The 22,009-nt window shown below is 44.2% G+C and overlaps 1 protein-coding gene across 3 annotated transcripts in view; it reads right to left on the minus strand.

The window, feature by feature from the left end:
• Positions 1-22,009, minus strand: part of MGST1 (microsomal glutathione S-transferase 1) — a 92,264-nt gene that overhangs the window by 65,934 nt on the left and 4,321 nt on the right. Inside the window, exon 1 of one of the 3 annotated variants that reach the window (XM_086920820.1) lies at positions 21,803-21,865. The exons of the other annotated variants lie outside the window; for them this stretch is intronic. The gene's annotated coding sequence lies outside the window, so the exon portion shown is untranslated. Of the gene's footprint in view, positions 1-21,802; positions 21,866-22,009 lie in introns of those variants that run through there. 3 annotated transcript variants of the gene reach the window in all.

Below are 22,009 nucleotides of genomic sequence, written 5' to 3' on the forward strand. Positions count from 1 at the left end.
TGAATCGAAGGGAATGGTCACCCCACGCAATTGCCGAACTACATGTTACGACCCAACTCGCTAATTGTGATGCACCTGCTACTATGACAGACATCCTCAGGATGTGATCGAAACCATGATGTACTAATGTCATTGTATTTTCTCCTGTGATTTCAATAAAGGATATATTTAAAAAAGAAAAAAAAAATACAAAAAAAAAAAAAAAATTAAAAGTCTCTGATTAGTAAAGCATATAAAAGCCTATGTGGTCACAGATTGAAGGATACTCCAACACGATCTGCTTGTTGGACTAGAATTATGGGCACACCAGTTTCAGCTAATAATATATCACACGCACTTAGTAAAATGGTTAGGTTAGTACATTCCTCGAATCTGCAAATGCAACAGTTTTGCACAATCTGTTTATTAAATTACACGCCGGATCCGGCGGGTAAACGCTGGAATGATTATGGGGTAACATGTCTAGGGGACCTATACGATCATGGAAGCTTTATGAATTTCGGTAAAATGCAGATTGTGTATAAGCTGACAGATAATCACAATCTGTTTATTAAATTACACGCCGGATCGAATAGCAAAATGGTCATCTAATAATCAGGCTAACGATAGGACAAAATACCCCAGGTGTGAACTATATGCGGCAGACATACAACATATGTTTGTCACACGCAGAGAACTCTCCCTATTTTGGCAGAAGGTGGAACAAATGTTGCTGCAAAAACTGGGGATCTAAACACCACTAACGGTTATGGAAATATTGATGAGGGGGGAGGGATTTGAGGTCTGATAACAAAGATCTTGTAAATATTTTGCTTGTCTGCACAAGATTGACAATAGCTTGGGTCTGGATATCGTCAAAAGCTCCCACAGTAATGAACTGGTGGGTATTAGTTAGGCAAATACATGATATGGAGGAAGCTTTAGCTAAATCGAAGGGTGTTCAACTCATGCGCAAATTTAATTCAATCTGGGGATCATTGTTCTAAACGGCAAATTATAATATTTTGAATGTATATATAAATGGGATGCTTATTTACTCTGCTATTTGGTACAAGGAAAATTCATGCAACCATATAACTGAACAATTTGCCTTTATGTCTTACTTTTGTGTTGACAATAAAACATTTAAAAAAGAGAGATACAGGCCCTTGAACATTGAGGCAAGATTATTTTTGGGCTCCTCCGTCAATGCCTCAACACTGTGCTGGATAATCAGAACACATGGGTTGGCATCCCTCAATCAGACATGGCATATGGAAATTGTGTACAATCAAGCAAACATCTTGTGAGCACATTCACTTCTGCTCAATATAATAAATGTGCATTACCATCTTCTGACGTCCTTACTAAAACTTTTAGTGACCAGATCTCTTGATAAACTGATACAGTATGCAACACTAGCACATGGATGCACTGTATTATGGAGTCATACGTATGTTTTTAAGATATTTAATAATGCATAAAAAGATGTATAGCATAATTTTGCCTCAAAAACATCGACTACATGAAGTGTTTGTTTGTTTCATTGCTCAACTGCAAATATGCTTTCTTTGATACCAGAGTACCGGAGAAAGATATATAGCTAATGCATTTAAATATTGGCTAAGAACAAGAAATGGGCTAACCCACACTGAACAATACTTTGTTCAGTTGATAGTTAATCCTGAAGGCAGGCACTAGATTCTCTGGGGCTGATACAGAATAATTATGTATGGAAGATTCTCACTATCGTTCTACCCATTGCTAAATATTGTGGGTTTAACTGCCTGTTGAAATGTGGATCGGTGGTAATCAATGCCCTGTTTAGAAGACGCGCCATACTCTCATCTCCCTGAGAGAATCTGCCAATTTATCGCCAGGGTAAAATGGATGCTGTCCAATTTAGAGCAGGGAGGTAAGAGTGGTGAAGGCAGCAGGCTGGGAAAAGGAGAGGTGGTTTACCAATGCAGAGGTTGAGGAATCTCCCCTACTTCTTGAAACTACACAAATAAAAATACAAACTCATTTCAGCTTATACTTAGAAATAAAAATGTTAATGTGCTTTACCTAGCACTTTTTTAATGTAACAATCTTGTCTAAATCACCAAATCCAATCCCCATAACAAGAGATCCATCATTACCAAACAAGGTACCAGATAAAGTCTTGACCTGTTTTCAGGTGACTGTTCTCATAGCCTATACTTCCCTTTTCTCCTCAACTTCACTTCACCTAAACAGAGAGCACCATCCATTAAAGTAGTACACAGGGGTCCAAGCAGGGGAGTCACAAGAACCACCAAAACAACAAGAAACATAAACCCTATCTTTCGGAAGGGCATAGCTGCCTCCTTAACAGGTATTATGACTTAAAATGGCAACTCTTTCAAGAATACATCAGTAGTTTACACAAGTATGCTAGAAGATATTGCCCTTCCTCCCTCCACAGTGAAGAGAGAGATCGATCCACTTTTGACTCGTACTAACATCAGATGAACGTGCAGAGACAATCTCTGTGTGAAATCACTCAAACAATAAATGTCTGTGCAATGCAAATCACACGTTATTCAAAACCAGAGCTACACAGTACCCGAAAATGCAAAAATATTCCAAAATAAAAGCCATGGTGTGATGAGTTTACAACCTACTTCGAGATCAAAATCTCTAGGAAAGGGGAAAGCATTCCCTCAACTATAACAGGAGTGATATAAACTTTCACACCCCTAAACAGAGCATTTTTATTCAAATTTCTCTATAGTGTATTGAAAAGCCAAACACCAGGACTGAGCCATTTGGATATTCAAATAACCCCACTCCATCATCTACAACCAAAGAGCACAGTAACTACATCAGTGCCTAGCTCACATGTCAACGTCAAATTATTCAGGGTGGATGCTCAATTCATAATAGTAAAGCATTGAATAAATTACTGACTGGGCTCAATATATCCATCTATACGTAGCCACTAAACTGAATTTCAATTCGAACAGATTAAGTGTGATGGCCTTTGAAGCAGTGCTTAATTTGAGCTAGTGGTTTTTGGTGCTCAGCACTGGCACTTAATTGTCAATGCCAGCACCTATGATAATCTGCCACATGGTGACGCTGTTTAACTAATTTAGAGACAAGCACAACAAAAGTTGTTTGTTAATACAATATATCTTTAAAATGGTTAATACCTGCCTCACAAGTCATTCCTGCAGCTTTGGGCCCTGAAATAGTCTGAATTGTCACACTTGGAGGAGAGTGACAGATAGCAGTTGTGTTGGTTCTGTAATTGGCAGTGCTGGCAGGAGCAATGGGTTGTGCAAGTTGTAGTAGCCTACTGACAAGGGCCAGGGACTAATTTTTTCAAAAATTAAGCACTGCTTTGAAGTATCCCACCTGCCCCGAGGGCCGGCCTAGCCAACATTTATAACCTTTTTGGGGGATCCTGATTTAGTCTACCCATTGACAATTCTAGTAAAATATGAGTCTCAAACTTTGCTAATTTGCTATGATATTCGATTTCTAAAATGATTGCCCCTCTCCCATCCCACAATGCTCCACATATAGGTTTCCACTTATCAAACATAGGGGTCATTGGGGCCGGTTATGATGGTGGGCGGAAAAAGTCCACCCGCCATCGCAGCTGCAAAAGGGACCGCCCGCCATAGTAGCGGCGGTCCCGCCATACGAATTATGATGCGCCCGCCAGTGTGGCGGGTGCATCCTGTATATTTCATATTGCAGTGGGCCGTGCTGCAAGCAGCACTCACCGTAATGTAAAAAATACATGTTATGCTTTCACATGCACAATGTGACAGGCACCGCTTGGTGCCTGCCACATTGTAAATGCAAACACAGGGGGTACCATAGGTGCTCCCCATGTGCACCCCCCATCCTCCCAACACCCTGGAGGCCCGCAACAGGCCCCCAACAGCTGGAACTGCCAGCCTTTTCATGGAGACAAGGCAGCCATGGAAAGGAGATCACAGCCTGCATTGTAATATGGATGGCGGTGTCTTCCAGACACCGTCATGATATTAGTCCCGTTTTCCGCCGGCTGACTCCTCGACCGGCGGAAAAGCGGCGGACGGTCTTTCTGTCTGCCGTGGACCCCCCACCCATCATTATATGGCGGGGGTCTTTGCAGTCAGGATGGCAGGCGGATCGCTCCCGCCGGCCCTGCAGTTGTGATCCGCATGCTGTCGTAATCGGCCCCTAAATTCTTTCTTTTAAAGCAATTAGCCTTCAAAATGCTACAGTTTCCAGGAATACTGTGCAATCAATATTAGAACATGTAGCTTTCAAAAATAATGGTAAACACCTTATTGCGTTTTTGACCCTTATTTCCGATGCCTGAACAGTAAGTTAACTCAAGCTAATCTGAACTTGCTTCCACAAATATCATAGCTGTGAGTATTCTATAAACATGTGTCCCAATGTTCCAGTCTCAATTGTTGAGCATAATCAATATTAGCTTTGTTAGACTTGGCATCCTTGGGGTTGTATTCCCCCAAACCATTTGCCTTCACCTCTCTTTTTTGCTGAATTCATTATAGTTGGATTAGGACTGTGCACTTTATCACTGCTAACCAGTGCCAAAGTTCTGGTGCCTTCGCCCTTAAATATGGCAAAATTGGCGCCCACCTATTTGGCCCATTTATATTACTTGTAGGTCCCTAGTAAATGGTACTATATGAACTCAGTGACTTTAAATGATATGCTACAAGTGGACCTGTAAAAAGAACAATTGATGGACAGAGTGATGAACAATGTCAAACATCCACCCCAGTACAGAGATCTGGGCGTAAAATCATCGTATTTGCTCCCCATTCCATTCCAGTTTAAACCCTGCCATATGCAAATCAGTCTAGCCAATGCTCCTCATGGGAGCCGTACACGCCAAACTGCCAAGCCAGGTCAGTCCTGGAGTGGAAACAAGCATCTGGGGACCAGTTTCGGGGTTTTACCCCTCATGAGCCAGGCTAGAATAAATCCAGTGACAGAGTGAGCAAGGGACCCACGTCTGGGCATACCCATCCCACTTAGGGCAAAAACTGCTGCAGCAACAAATGATGAACGGAATGCTGAATTAAACAAACATTACCCCCAGGCCTCCCTGCAATTGCCCAGGTGACCTGCTGCAACTTGACCTACTTGGACCTACCTGGGCCCTCTGCTAGCCTCTGCTTGGAGTGAGTCCTGGTCCTCCAAGAGCTGCCTCATTGTAACCGACTGCAAGATCTCGCATCCAAGCCCTCCTAGCTCCTGAATGGAATTGACGCAGTGTGAGGAAATACCTTCCTCAGGTATATAAAAGGTATAATTCTCCTTGGTCCCTGTATCCAACCCTCACTCAATCATGGTCGGTCTGAATTTGTGACTGTGTCTTGGTACAGTGCGACCAGATAACTGCAGTTGACACTTTGTGCTTCTAAGACCTATGTTTTACCTAAAACTGTAAATCACATATCGTCGGTTCTACTGATTGGATTTTTTTTGTTCTGGTACCAGCTTATTTATTAAAATTGACTAAATCTTTTCTAACTTGGTTTGGGGCTTTTCCTGTGTAGGGTTTCTCGTGGTTTGTGTGTTGCCTAAATACTTTATACATTGCCTCTAAGTTATGCCTAACAGCTTTGTGCCTACCTACCACAGGGTTAAGCACAGGATAATTTATTGTCTTTTGTGCTACATCCTGACTAGGATTGTGGTAGGTGTCTGAGTGGAACATACAGAATTTCAACCAATAACCAGATTTCTTAAAAATTGGGATTCAGGAACCACTCAAGGATTGCAGCCCATGTATAATATAAACTGAAAAATATAAATAACATGAAGCTGTGACTGTTTATTTTTTGTAAAAGGGCATGCATTTTTACAGAGATTAGTGAAATGTCAGTAATTGTCAGGTCTATTTCCAGCTCTGTGACATGAGCCCTGCAATTCAACAAAGGGAACTTTTTTTTACATAAATCGGCTACAGAAAAGGGCAGTCACGGCCGGCATGATTAGCGGGCGGGAGGCAGAGGGTGCGGGGGGGGGGGGGTAGGGGGTGTTGATTTCATAAAAAAATAAATGAATAAACTTACTATCACCTCCCATCCCGCGTCACATCAGCTCTCTCTGCTCACAGGAAGCAGAAGCAGGCAGCATCCCTCTCCCCCTCTAAGCCAATCACAATGCTGCAAAACCAACGTTGCGATTGGCTGGGACGCCACCCGCAAAGGCGTCTCTGGGGAGGCCGTTTTCTCCATGCAAGCTTCATGCAGCCTACATTGAGAAAAGGGGAGAGTGTGCATGACTGGATTGGTCGGCCCTAGGGCGGACCAAACAGTCAGCGCCCACAGCATTGGGCTGGCCAATACCACCCTGACCCGCCCTTTAGCCTGCTCCCAGCCAAACACTTCTTCTGCTTGCTTGCAGTGTGAGAAGCAGAAACATAAATGGTACTTAAGCCATGTTATGTTTCTGCTTCACACACTGCGAGAAAGCAGTGGGGTGACGCTCCTTCGCTCACATGGAGGAGCCGCCCCTGGAACAGCCTATGTTGTTAAAGCTCCCTTTAGTTTACTGAAATAGATCAGCCCAAAATTAATTTTTGCAGCTTCAACTGAGTTAATGAAAGTCAAAACCCAGTTGCGAAGTTATACTTGAAGACAGTTCATTTGCTTGGAAGATCGTACTTGGCTTGTATACTTGAAAAAAATGTATGTAGAACCATCGTCTAGGGTAATGGGAGCGGTGAGTCACTTGTTCCATTCAGTAGACACCTGTGGGAGGTGCAAGGTTCGGAGATAATCCTGTTGGGCATCTGAGACTAAGCCCTCCCCAGAATAGAGGTTTTTGTAAAATGAACCAAAGATCTCAGCTTTGTCCTCGTCTCTATGTGTAAGCTCCCCTGAGGACCCCTGGATGCCACCTATGTACTTATCGCTTATCTTTTAGCTGCCTAGCAAGATGTTTACCAATCTTGTTGGGAATATAAGTGTCATAGTTTGAGGTGCGTGAATTCCGCCCTATTGTTATAATAGCCCGGAGTTTACCTCGGAGCGCTGTCAGGTTGCGATGGTTTGCCTTGTGGGATTCAGTTTGTGAGTGTGTTAAAGAGAAGCCAGCTCTGTCTCCAGTTGCTCCCTCTCTCTAGTACTTTGCGTGTTTAACGCCAAATTAAGGGCAGTACATTTCCCCTATAAGACTGCCTTAAACTTTCCCAGGTGGTAAACTCCAATGTGTCCTCTGGTTTATTAATAGCAACAAATTCAGTGATGGTTTCTCTTGGTTTGGCACAGGATTCCTTGTCCTGTGCAAGCGACGTCGGGAAGTACCACCTGGGAGTAGTTGAAGCGTTCCCACACCAAGACAGACATATGGAAAGTAGGCTATTATCTGATACTGAAAGAGGGAATATCTTGGCCTCTTGCAGGGTACCCTGCAGGGATTGGCTAATAAAAATGTAATCAAGTTGGGAATATGTATGGTGGACATGAGAATAAAAAGTGTAGTCTTGTGTACCTGGATAAAAAGTGTGGCAAGAGTCTAGAAGGCCCATGTCATGAATGCGCTGTTGGGTGTCCATTGAAAAGGGGCCCACGTCCGAGCGATGTGAGTGCGTGCTATCCAGCTCTTTCTGCCAGGTCAGGTTGAAGTCACCCATAAGGACCATTGGTCCCTCCACAAAGTCCAGTAGTTTCCCCAATAGTGTGTGTAAGAAAACGGTCCAGTGTTGGGGGCATATACTGCTACAAAGCTGCATATTTTCCCCCTCAGAAACCCCTTGACCATAACCCAGCGGTCATCTTTATCACTGTGAACTCCGATTGGGGGAATTGTATGGAAGAACGGAACATGATCGCCACTCCTCAATGTTTCATGTGGGCTGAGGACCTAAAAATTAGTGGATAGTGTTTGGGTCTAAGGCGCTTGTCTCTTGCAAGGCTACTATATCAAGATGGTGATCGATAATGTACTGCCATACCTTGTGGGGGCTTCTGGGGGGAATTAGGACCTTTAACGTTCCAATAGTGATCAGCATTATGCTGGAGGGTAAAACTGCACTTCTCTGAGAGCCCCATCAGCTCCTCCATGTCCCAGAGGGGTGTGCACTGCCATCTCGCGTCAACTGTAGGTATATAAATGTCAGAGAGCCCATCAGGGTAAAATGTTAAAAAGCTGCCACCATGTCCCTCCCGCTCCCGCCCCTTAACCCCCAAAAAGAAGAAAACAAACAGGAACGGATATGCAATACAAGAACCACTACTAGGTCCCCTCTGTGGGGCTAAAATGCCCCCTCAAGGGCCAGAGGGGAAAACAGGTCCGAGGACCCCATCCACGCCCATCCCGGTAAAAGTATCAGAGGAAAACTCATCTTTGTGCGGCTAAAAAGTAGGCAATAATACAGATCCGTTCCTGGAAGAAAGACAAAGGCAGGTCATCTGCAATAGAAAATAAAACAAAAAGCAGGACCCCAGATAACAGTATAGATCCAACAGTAGTTATGATTTCAGAATCCAAACCTGTCTGACTGTGGAAAAAAGGAAACATCACTGTTTTTACGTATAAAGCCAAATTAGTCCATGGCTTCCCCACATCTTAAACAGGTAACGGGAGCCCCAGGTGCTGAGGCAGGAGGAGGTGCGAAAGTAGGGATTGCAGTTAGGAGTAGGTTTTTGTCCTCTGCCGCTGGTTACATCCAAAGATGTCGGCCTCAGTAATGTTCATAAATCTGTGAGACCCAGTTCTGGCTTAGATGATAGACAACGCAGATCCCATGGTGCGATCTTTAAGAGTTCATCGGCGACCCCTACGAGAGCCTACAGACCAGGCGGAAGTTGACGCTGGGCCTCAGGAAGGCTCTCCATTTTTACCTGGGGTAGGGCCACACTGCTCGGAGGGGAGGCCCAGAAGATCCAAACCTTCCTTTAAGTCAGTAATGTGGCGACATTTGTTCTGAAATTCAAAACGGAGTCCAAACGGAGAGGTCCATCTGTATCTGATTTTGTCATCTCACAGCTAAGTGGTGACGGGTCTGAACAACTGTCTCAGTGCCAGGGTAGTCGGAGCTACATCTTGGTAGATGGTGCAAGAGTGACCTTGGAAAGAGATGGAGCCCTTTGTCCTAGCCGCCTGGAGTACTGCCTCCTTAACTTTATAGAAGTGGAATTTCGCCAGGATGTCGCAGAGTCTCTTCTTCTTGCTGTTCTGTACACTTCCCACACGGTGGACCCTGTCCAATTTCATTTTAAGGGTCTGGGGACCCAGAACCTCCGCAAAGAGCCCCTCTATAAAGGCCTCTAGGTCCTCCGCGTCTTCCTCCAGGTCCCCGACTCGTATGTTTTCACTCTGTGCTCTATTTTCGAGGTCCTCTGCCTTGAGCTGCGTCTGGTGCAGCTGGTCCTTGAGTGCACGGACATTGTCACGCAATTCAGTGGAAAGTTGATCTTGTTCCTGATGCTGTGCCTACAGGTCCAGTACTCTAGTGCCCACAGAGTCCACATCATGTTGGAGGGAGGTCAAACACTCCGTTAAGTCTGTCTGCAATTGTTCCATCGAAGATTTGAGATTTTGGCTGAGTTCGTTGTGCAGTTCAGTTTTAACGTCCTTAAACATATTCAGTAATTCTGCCTTCGTTAGGGCCAAGGCTGTATTTCCCACATCTCCTCGAAGTGTCGGGCGTTTGTCTGAAGTAGTGAAGAAGTCTGATACCTTACTTGGCGTCTTGCTCGTCACCTTCATCGGCGGCATATGGATGAAACCAAAAGGGCCCCTGTAGTTCTGTCCAGGCTCGTGAGGGTATGCAAGGCCCAGGCTGAAGTGCGTCGTGAAGGGTGGATTGAGAGAGCCCACAGAACACTAAGGAGCGGCACTGCCAGAACAGTGTTGGCCCCACCTCGAGTTACCAGCTAGGTAGGTTGCACAGGGTCCAAATGGAGCAGACGTCGCTATGTGGGAGCAAGACTGCCCTGAGGAAAGTAACGACCCCGGAGATGGAGGAGGCCGTGGTCAGCACCCTGCTCAGCTAGGAGTTGGGAAAGAGAGAGCTTCAGGGAGAGTAGGTATGCACCAGCGTAAGGCCTCTAGCCGCTGATGCGTTCAGCAGGCGCAGGGTTCATAAACATTGAAGGAAACTGTACAGGGGATCTCCATTGCGGTGCAGGCTGAGTGCGAGTGCAGGTGGGTAGATGCTTGACAATGCGGAGCAATATCCAGGGACCCTAGGGCAGTTACTTGCTGTCGCCGGTCCCGCAGCAGTCGCAGAGGAGGAGCCGTGAATTGCATCACCAGGCACGCTGTTTGATATGGGAGATGTGGGAGACTACGAGCCCAGGGGGTCAAGCGGTAGCGCCGGCCGTCATTTAGCCGAGTTCTGCCGCCATGTTAGAGTCAGGCTTGCGTGGTAGAAAACACATCGATCCGAGCCGCTCTCAGTAGCAAACCACCACAGGTACCCCAGGGCAGACTGTTTCCAAAGTCAAGTCGCTGCGCCACATAGGTGAAGTCCGAAGACCATACCTCCATCAGAGAATCAAGGAGGTCTCCTGTCGCGGCAGGGCTCCGGCCGCCATTTTAGCTGATGCCGGCTTCTCCCCTCGAGACAGCATGAGGCAGAATGAGGCCGATTCAGCTACTCCTGAAGCAAAAGAATGAACTCTGTCTGCAGATGTCTCACATCTTCCGCTAAAGGTAGGATCCGTTTGCGGCGATCCTAGCTACTGACAGCCGCCAGTATCTGATCTGAAACAGCGCGTGTACCATGAGTCGAGAACGTCTATGTCCGATCGGCCATCTTGCACGGCCACGCCCCGATCCTCCCACTTTTAAAGAAACATAGATCAGATCCTGATAACCTCACTATCAGTCCATCACTCATCTACCCTTCTCAGCCAAGTTATTGAAATAGCAGTAAGCTCTCAACTCCAAGATCACTATAGTGCTAGGGTTGGGTGGTAAACTCTGCTCCTCTCAGAGTTATCAGAGTTTTTGCTAGTTGGCGGAGTTTTACTGGTGTCTGCCCACCTGAGTGTTCCTTGTTAAATCATCAACACATAAACAGCACTGCATTACTGTGGAAAAGCTGGCGATAAAAGGCATGTCACATAAATATGCACTGACGCCACGCAGCGCACAATTTCGTCTGATGCGTGCTCTTCTTTGCAGACAACAGGCTCCATGGAATTTGAACAGGGAGTGAGGGACACAGTCTCCGCTCCTCTTCAGCCAAAGTTCAGAGTCATCACACGCACTATTCATGATGAGCGAGACACTGTCAGTAAGTTCGAGCAACAATTTTATAAAGTGCACACTGTATCAAGGAAGGGAAAGATACTGTGACCTTCTCGATAAGGTATAAAGAGTAAAGCACTCCCGGCCTCAGTATGGATGTGCAAGAAGAAATGCACTCCCCAAAGAGCTAGGTGGCACAGGCAACTCTAGGTGCCAAAAGTTTCCACACGTCGACTGTGCCCCCGGACACTCCAGCAGGGCCTGGAGTGCAGCTGTTCCAACCCCACAAGGGCGGCCCACTGCAGTGCTAATCCAAGCCCCATCAGGCAGCGGCACCATGGGAAGCGGGCCCCAGGGATTAGAGGCAGTGACTCTGAGTGGCCAGATGACAGCGACCAGCATTGTAGCAATCGCAGCCTTGCACTGCTAATGAGGCACCTGTCTGGATTCAGATCCGAGAGCCTGCCTGTAGCCCCACAAGGGGGCGTGAGGGAGGCAAGGGATCTCCCAGCGCATAGCCTTGCAGTGCTAAGGAGGCACCCAGCAGATTAGAACAAAATGTCTAATCTGCACATCAGGAGAGGTTTACTTTAAATTTGAAGTGCTGTTTGTATGGCTTGTTGCATTCCACAACGGTGTATAAGGGAGATGGGGAGTTAATGCAAGAAGGGTAACTGTTCTGATGGGTCTTGATGTATATGGAATAGGCTTGGCAGAACGGTTCTTGCCTTCCATAATCAGAAAATGTAATTATTTCACTAGTAACTGACCATCTCTATTGCATTTTATTTTTTATTTTCTAACCTAGCCCACTCTTCAGTCAATTGTATCATACAGGCAGTTGTTGACCATGCATGTCACCAGTTGAGTGGGGAGGAGATGCAAGTTAGTGAAATGCACATGCCCAATAATCTTCTAGATGCAGCTGCTGCAAATAAGTGAAGTTAATTCTGTTTGGAGAGGTCTTTTGTTTCTATCGCTATGACTGAAGAGATCTACCAGGGCAGACTGCAACTAGGGCTCTAATCAAAGTCATTATTTCACTGTATTTCTCACCTATTCTGACCTTAGAGGTCTGTTTTCTGTTTTGTAATTTCTCCCCTTGCGGTTGAACTACTGACAGTGCAAAAATCAATTTTTGTTCAAGATGTATGTGAGTAGCCTCTTCTCCAGGGGTGAGGAGTCTGTCAGATACGTTCGCTTTTTTATATAGGATGCTAGTGCATCAGACTTGTAGGTAATGATTAGTATTGGTCTCTGCTAGCTGCGATTCCACCTGAAGGGTCACCAGGGGAATCATATCACCCTCAGCCCACAGGTTGCCAAGCTTGGAGATGCCTATAAAACCCCAATTAGCAAAGCCCTCTAGTCTGCCAAGTTAGGCCAGTGTGTCACTATCTCCTACCATGTCTCTTGAGTGAGTTTTCTCCCTATCCCGATTAGGGCGTCACATCCTGCCAGACCGATACCACTGTCTTGGTGTGCGTGGACAGATCCCGTGAAGACTATTCCTGTAAAGTGTGGCAGGATAGCTACAGATTCCCATCATATATCTATACATTCTCACCACAGGTTGAATCTGTTACAGGTGGACCCAGTCATTAATCGTCACCAGTTGGGAGGCCCAATGTTATTTCCCAATGTCTTGCAGGGCGATTCTCCTGTCATATATCCCACCAGTCAATTTACGTAGGGCTATCGGAGGAGGAAGTCCCCCATGCCAGTTGTATTTCAGCCTCTATTGTCTTAAAAAGTCCGCTAGAACTCTGTTGGGGGCAGTGTTCTGCAGTGCATAGTGAAACCTGGGCAGAGACACCATTTTGAAAAGAGCAGCCCTGCCTAGTAGAGTGTGTCAATGCTTGCCCATTTAAATTCAGACATCACCTTTAAGTTTCTCAAGGACAGGGTAGAGGTTTCATTCAAGTAATACATCTTTTGTAATGTATATACCCAGATAGCTAAACCCCTCCACCACTATAGGCATCCCACAGTCTGCCAGCAGTTGGTACCCCACCCATAAGAGGGTATATTTGGGATTTATGCCAGCCTATGGTATGGGCAAAGTATTTACCAAATATTGCCAATATCTCAATAATTCCATTAATCTAGATATGGTTAGCTTTATAAAACCAATGTGATCATTGTTTACTGATCACTTTTGCTGGAACTGAGTTGTGTACAGATAGACTTTCAAGTGAGTAAAACCCAACTGGGCAAAACTCACTGCAGGAAAACTGGAAATTTGACTTCAGCATTTTGAGGTAGCTTCTTCAGCCAATACCATTTTTTAGGGTTGTATCGTTTTTTAAATTAATTTTAAGATTACAACATCCTTCCCCTACATCTAGGGGTAGGCGAAGAGACAATAAGAACAAGAAGAAAATAATGGGCGGAGGACTAGATCACACAGAGGGGGAAGAAACAAAACAGTTGATGCTCATACGTAATATTGTTTTGATTGTTAGCTGTGAGGCGCAGGACACATACGTATATTTGGCAAGAGAGTTCATGGATGGTGGTGAATAAATGTTTCATGCATGTTCCCCATGTTTTCTCAAATTTGGGTAGGGTGTGGTTTACTGTGGTATTCAGACAGAATATCGAATTGGAAATGTCGACTTATGCAAATATCGAGTTGAAAATATTGTGACACGGAAATTTCGCCAGCAACAATATCGTGGTCAAGAATATCACATTTAAGGTAAAAAGTATGGTTTTAAAAAATATAGAAGCCATTGATATAATTTGCAAAAATATTGTTGTTTAAAATATTGATTTTACAATTAGTGTTATGTATTTTAGTTTATATTCTAAATGCATGTGATATATGTTTTTGTATGAGTATTGTTTATGTTTTTTAATATATGTGTTATAATTTTTATTTTTATTTAATTTTGTGTTTTTTGGTTCCGTAGCGGGCTTTGGGTTTATAGGGGAATAGGGTGGGAAATAATTTAACTATAATATTATGATGATTATTTTTTATTTATTATTATTTGAGATTTCAGAGTGCTAATTGCAGAAAGTAACTTATTTGTAATGAATTATTAAATGGTTAATTAAAATTAATTAATTTGTAATTAATTATGGTAATTGTGTAATTCTTTACAGGTGCGGGTTGTGGGGTTTATAGGGGTAAAGGTTGGGAAGTATTTTATGTTTAGTTAATTATTGGTAAGTATTTCATGTTTATTTAATTATATTAAGTCATTTGGTGTAAATTAATTATGGAAATTTTGTAATTAAATATATGTGAATGTTGTTGGGTTTATTGGGGTAAAGGGCAGGAAGTAATTTATGTTTATTTAATTAATAATTATAAGTTAATATTATTTAATTTATTGAAAATTAACTATCGAAATGGTGTAATTTTAAGGGTGGGCTGTGGGTCTTATTGTGGTAAAGGGTGGGAAGTAATTTTTGTGTAATTCATTTATAATTAGTTGATCATTAATATTAATTAATTGATATTTAATTTGGGTTATAGATTATATTTTTTTGTGTGAGTTTTCCTTTCATATGGGTAAAGGGTGGGTATTAAATTAATTTTACTTACTTTACAATTAGTTGTTAAATACTATTCATTTTCGTATCAGTATACGTTTTGATCCTGTAATACATTTTCTTATACTTTAATTTTAGCTGTGGGTTGTGGGGATTATAGAGGTAAAGGGCCAGATGTAGGTAAGTATATTTTACCGACTCATAAATACTGAATTTTACAGATTCGGTATTTATGAATCGGTAAAATAGAAGGGGGGAGATGTAGGTGAAATCGGTAATTGAATTACCGATTCTGTAGCATTGAAGCCCATAGGAATCAATGGGCATTACCGAATCGGTATTTACCGATTCGGTAAATACCGATTCCAGCAAGGGTGCAGGGGGTGTCACTTTGACACCCTCTAGCACCCCAAATACTGGCATGTGTGCCATGTGGCATACAGACATGCCCTAAGGGCATGTCTGTCTGTCACATGGCATAGGTGTGCATGCACACATGTGCTTGCACACCTGGATTTGGTATTTTACCACCCAATTGGATTGGGTGGTAAAATACCGAATCTGTAAGGCCATTGGGACTCAGAAGAGTCCCACCTACATCAGGAAGTTACCGAATCGGTAAAAATACTGATTCTGTATTTTACCGATTCGGTAAATTTACCGATTCAGTAAATTTACCGAATCGGTAAAATAGGGCCCCTACATGCCAATTACTAAATACCGGTCGGTAACGGCCGACAGCGGCCGTTACTGACCGGTATTTCGGCTCCTACATCTGGCCCAAAGTGTTTTATGAGTTTTAATTTGTTTTTTGATTAAAAATATTACTCAATTGGTAACTAATTATATTTATAATGGAAGTTCATATTTTTTAATTTGGATGTGGGTTGTCAATTGTGTGGTGTTATAGGGTAGAAAATAAAAAAAATTAATTTATGTAATTAATGTTTTTGTTTCTAAACAATTTCTCATTAAAAATATTTATTTTTTAGAAGAAACATGTTTTGATTTAATATAATATTTGTAGGTACTTGTGATCTGTTTAACATTAGAATATTTATTTTAAAAAATGTATATAAATATATTTATATTTAAATTGTTAACATATTTATATGATTTGCATTTATTTTATTTTTTACATATTGTTGTTGGTAATATTTTGTGAACATGAATTGTTACCCCTCCACGATCCAACACCTTCCCTACTGCTGCACTCATTGGAGTGGGAATAGAACATTTTATATCGCCACTATCCAGCACTTTCCCTAATGTTGCACTGACTGGAGTGGGAATAGTATTTTTACCCCTTCACTATCCAACACTTTCCCTACGGTTACATTCTCTGGTGTGGGAATAGTAATGTTTACCTCTCTGCTATATAGCACTTTCCCTACTGTTGCACTCTCTAGAGTGGGAATAGTAATTTTTACCCTTCCTCTATCCAACACTTTCCCTACTGTTGCACTCACTGGAGTGGGAATAGTAATTTTTACCCCTCCGATAGCCAACACTTTCCCTAAAGTTGTGCTCACTGGCATGGGAATAGTAATTTTTACCCCTCTGCAATGCAACACTTTCCCTACTGTTGCACTCACTGAAGTGGGAATAAGATTTTTACCACTCTGCTATTTAACAGTTTCCATACTGTTGCACTCGCTGGAGTTTATGTTTGAAGATTTTTCAATAATTTAATATTTTAAATTAAAATAGTATGTTTTTTTTAGATTTTATGTTATTGGTACATAGACATAGGTCGTAATTGCAATATGCATACCCATGGTCAGTTAGGTGCACTACTTGAGCGTTGTCTCTCCCCTTGAATGACCCCTTTAATGTTTATTTGTTCTCTAAAAAGGATAGGAATGCTGGGATTCTCTGGTAGTAGTTGTTACACTGCCAGAAGAGGGATGGGGTAATGGGACATTTGATGCCATACTGCTTGTTTTTTCATGCAATTCTGTTCAGCTTACTTTATTGGTCTCATGACATAGGAATGCTACACGCTGTACTCGCTCTAAATGCTGCATTTTTTTCATAATCGACTCTCCCATCTTGTCTGAATACTGCAGCCTATGCCCTCATCTATCATGAGTGCTAGCAGCTCTTCTTTAAAATGTGTGTCCCGGAATGTGCAAGGTCTTTCCAACTCCCGAAAGGGCCGACAGGTTCTGTCATATTTGTCCAGACATGGTGTGCAGCTGGCCTTCCTCCTGTAAACACACTGCGCACTAAGCACAATGCCTCAGTACGCCTCAGGTTGGGGCACAAACCATTTCTTTGTTAACTATAGCACATATTCCAGAGGGGTATGCATTCTCATACATAAAGCAATACCATTTCCTGCAAGTGAAGTAGTTGTCGATCCTGGTGATCGCTATTTGATTGTAGCAGGGTCACTGGGCACCATCCCCATATTATTAGTTAATATTTATGCCCCAATCATAGATGCCCCCGAGACCTTTGAAGATATATCAGCGCACCTAACTCCTTTACATACTTCCACTATACTCATGGGTGGAGATTTTAATCTCGCCATTAATCAATCAATCAGGGTTTTAAAAAGAGCGCTACTCACCCGTGAGGGCCTCAAGTCGCTGGTCGCGGGGGAGGGGGAAGAGTGCAGCTCCGGCTGAGTCGAAAAGCCAGGTCTTGAGGTTCTTCCTGAAGGTGTGCAGGGCGGGGGAGCATCTGGTGTAGACTGTAGGAGAAGGCTCTTCCACCTGCTCTGCTTTGAGGATACAGGGGGTTCTGCTAGGGCGAGGTCTGCAGAGCAGAGGTTCCTTTTGGGTACGTGGAAGGAGACTCTGGTGTTGAGGTATTTGGGTCCGATGTTGTGGAGGAATTTGTAGGCGTGGGTGAGCAGTTTGAAGATTACTCTCTTCTCGACGGGGAGCCAGTGGAGGTCTCGTAGGTATTGGGTCATGTGTTCATGCCGTAGGGTCACGAGGATGAGTCTGGCTGTGGTGTTCTGGATGGTTTGGAGCTTGCGCAGAAGGGTTCTGTTGATTCTGGCAAAAAGGGTGTTGCCGTAGCCCAGTCTGCTGGTTATGAGTGCGTGGGTGACTGTCTTACTGCATTCAGGGGTATCAATTTGAAGGTCTTGCGGAGGATGCGAAGGCAGTTGAAACTGGTGGAGGCCATGGAGTTGATCTGGCGGGTCATGGTGAGGGAGGCATCAAAGATGATGCTGAGGTTCCGTGCATGGTCTATGGGTGGACTCCCGAGGGCAGAGGGCCACCAGGTGTTGGCCCAGGCAGAGGTGGAGGGTCCGAGGACCTCAGTCTTCTCCGAGTTAAGCTTCAGGCAGCTATTTTTCATCCAGGCTGCAACGTCCTTCATTCCTTCCTGGAAACAGAGTCTACTGTATTCAGTGCTCTATGTGAGGGAGAGGATGAGCTGGGTGTCGTCGATGTATGACACTATGCTGAGCCCATGCTGTCTGACGATGGCGGCGATGGGCCATGTAGAAGAGCGTGGGGCTGAGTGACGATCCTTGGGGTACTCTGCAGTTGATCTCTGTTGGTTCAGAGAGGAAGGGAGGGAGTCTGATTCTCTGGGTTCTATTGGAGAGAAAGGATTGGATCCAGTGAAGTGCGGTTGCTCGAACCCCGGTGTCGTGGAGTATGGCTGCAAGAGTGCGATGTGAGATGGTGTTGAAGGGTGTGGAGAGGTCTAGAAGGATGAGGGCTGCAGTGTGACCCTGGTCAATTAGCATGCAGATGTCATCATTAGGAGGCGAGGAGGGCAGTCTCAGTGCTGTGGTTGCTGTTGAGTCCGGACTGGGAGAAGTCTAGAATGGTGTTCTCTTCGATGAAGGTAGTCAACTGAACGTTTACGAGTCTCTCAGTGACTTTGGCCGCGAAGAGGAGGAGTGAGATGGCTGGTAGTTTTTCAGGCCCATCGGGTCGGCTGTGGGTTTCTTGAGGAGGGGTTTGACCTCTGCCCGCTTCCAGTCGTCTGGGAAGATGCGGGCTTTGAAGGAGGTAATGATCGTCCGTCCTAGTTCGGTTTCGATGGTGGCGGCGACCCTGTGGTAGATGTGTGGTGCGCAGGGGTCTGTGGCGGATCCTGAGTGATTGTTCTTCATGGTCACGGTGGTTTGTTCAACGGTGGCAGGATTCCAGGTTGTGATGGTTGTCTTGTTGTCGGCGGTGGGAGGGTGGTGTTGTCCTGCGTCAGTTCATTGAAGTGGTCATAGAGGGCCTTGATTTTCAAATGGAAGTAGGAGCTGAGCTTGTTGCAGAGTTCCTTGTATGGTGTGACGTCCGTGGCTTTGCTGGGGGGTTTGGTGAACTGCTGTATGACGTTGAAAAGCTCTTTAGCGTTTGTTGCATTGGTGTGGATTCTGTTCTTGATAAAGGTCCACTTGGTGTCTCTTATGCGCTGGTGGTACAACTGGCCCAGCTCACCCTGTGATGCCAAACTCGCTGTGCACACTCACTGAACGTACACAATCCCATCTCTTAGTGGATGCATGGCGTCTTAAATATCCAAATACTAGGAAATACACGTTCCTATTTTGCGCCACATGGAACTTGGTCCCAAATATACTATTGGTTTGTCACACCTGATCTAGCACATACACTCACAAAGATTTCGCACTTGCCTAGAACATTATCTGATCATTCCCCTGTACTACTCACTATATAGATGCCAGACAATTTGCCACCACGTGCACCCTGGTGCTTCCCCAAAAATGCCTTCCTTGATGAAGTCTTCCGCACTGAAGTCTGAGAGGCAATAATTGAATTTTTTTAACACAATGCAGGCACAGTGCAGCATTTTTCAACACTATGAGACACTTTCAAAGCGTTTATTAGAGAGGCCTGTATAGCAAAACACTCTGGAGTTCTCTGCTCTTTTCGCAGAGACCTGACGCCGGTGAAACAAGCCCTAAAAACACTTGACTCCAAGGTGCCTACGGGAGAACATGCTGAGTACTTACGGAGGCGAGCAACACTTATTCAGGAATTTCAAGACTTGGCCCGCCACAAGGTCAAGTACCTAAGTAAATATCTCAGAGCAAGAATGTATGGCGAGGGAGAAAGTCCTGGACACACATTATTTAATCCTCTGCGCCCCATACTAAGTCACAATGAGCCCCTGCCTCCACTTTGATGATGGCACCATAACAACATCACCGAAGGACATAACACATACATTCCTGCAGTACGCACCAACTTATATTCTCACAAAACCAATGCCCATATAGACATCATCACAGACTATCTTGCTGAAATCGCAATGGTTTGGGTGGAGAAAAGAAAGCATCAGTTCCTAGCTGGACCAATCACTTGTAAGGAGATTGCACAAGCCATCGAGGACCTACACAGTACTCACGTCCCAAGGCAAGATGGCTTTACCAGTGCATTTTACAAAGACTAATTAATCCCGTCCCTACTTGAGGTATATGCAGAAGCCTTGTTATGCAGCGTTCTCCCCCTGACAATACGAGAGCCCGTCATAACCCTCTTATTGAAGACCGGTAGACAACCAAAACACTGCTCATCCTACCGCCCAATATCTCTACTGAACTATAACAATGCAATTCTTGCTAAAGCGTGGGTACCCGACTATCTCTTCTAATCAGTACAATAATTATCCCTGCCACAAACTGGGTATGTCGCTAACCGATCCATATCAGTATATTTGCGTACTGTATTTGCAGTCCTTAATCAAATTGATCCTGATCTCCCCGAGGAGGAGGTCCTACTGGATGCAGAAAATGCATTTCATTCCCTAGAATGGCCGTTCCTAATTGCTACACTAAGTAAACTTGGTTGCCCCAAGGGCTTTTGTGAACTTGTCCACCTATCATACGATGCTCCAACAGCACACCTTGGAGCAAATGGCACCATCACAGACCAGTTTCCCCTGTCCGGAGGAATGCACCAGGGATTTCCCCTGTTGCCTTTATTGTTTATAGTAGCGATTGATCCTATTGTTCAGCATCTACATGGAACGCCACCTGGCTAGAAGGCTACGGTTCCAGCATGGCCCATAATTGGCTTCGCTTTATGCTGATATTATGCTATTCCTCAGAAAATCTATGTCAAACCTCTCACTGGTGTTAAGAGAGGTGGTCCGTTTTGGAGTGCTGTCTGGACTCAAGATCAATTGGTCTAAAGTGGATATATCTCCAATGACATACGCTATATTTCCAACACCTTCAGACTACCCTCTCCAGTGGAGCTTAGACGCCCCTCGATACCTTGGTATCTACTTACACCGACAAAGTTATAAATTCATAAGGCTGAATTATGGCCCTCACATAGATAAGATAATCCTCTTCCCCTCCCTAAGCGCCTTGAGACCCTCCGGGTATGTAGTGTGCTATATAAATTCTTTGACTTGACTTGACTGACTAAACACATTGGTTGAAAAATGGATAAAACTCCCCTTATCCATAGCAGGCAAAATTGCAATAATAAAGATGTTGGTACTCAACCTGTTTTTACATTTGTTTTTAAACATCCCCATCGTGCTCACTAATGCCTTCTTTGATAGCCTTCGCAGCACACTTATCCGGCTGATATGGGCAGGAAAACACACCAGGATTGGCTGGCACACCTTAACTTTGCCATATGAAAGCTGTGGTTTTGGAGTCCCAGATTTTTATTTTTACTATTTAGTTGCCAAGTCTCTTATCATTGGTATCATCCTGATGCACAACTCCAATTCCTTAAGCCAGAGAGCTCTCAAATTCATCCCTACCCACCGGAAACAGTCCTGCCACTGGGGTTACCCATAAATGTCTCAGACAATCGAAACAACATGCTGGGAGTGGGAAAAACTACAACGGTGTCTTGGTTTTGAGCACCTCTTGCCCACGCACTCCCAACTGTCAAACAGTCCATGGTTATCTGTCACAACTGAAGCCCTGACCCAAAAAACGCTTCAGACATGTTATATACAAATAATTAGAGACATGTTCGATGAGACAGGCTTGCGTTCAGGCACATCATTTCATTAGGGAGATGACATCACACAGATGGCCAGATTTATCCTATACAGGCTAAATGACGCACTTCGGTCAGCGATCCCCACTGTCCCCCTTGAACCCCCGGACTTTCCTCTGCTAACACAGATAGTCAGAACTCCTGATAACACTCACTTGGCATCCAGGCTTTACCACGGAGAAATGAGAAGGAAATTCATCACTGACCGGGGACAGAGGGCTGCCTGGGAAAGAGACTTAGGTTTAATTTTGCCCGACAAAACCTGGTTCTACTGTTGTGAGCAAACTAAACTAGTCTCAAGTAATCATCAACATAAATTACTACACTCCATATAATTACATTGATCATATTACACTCACAGC

The sequence above is a fragment of the Lissotriton vulgaris genome, chromosome 1_1 (genome assembly GCF_964263255.1).
Source record: "Lissotriton vulgaris chromosome 1_1, aLisVul1.2, whole genome shotgun sequence".
Lineage (NCBI taxonomy): Eukaryota > Metazoa > Chordata > Amphibia > Caudata > Salamandridae > Lissotriton > Lissotriton vulgaris.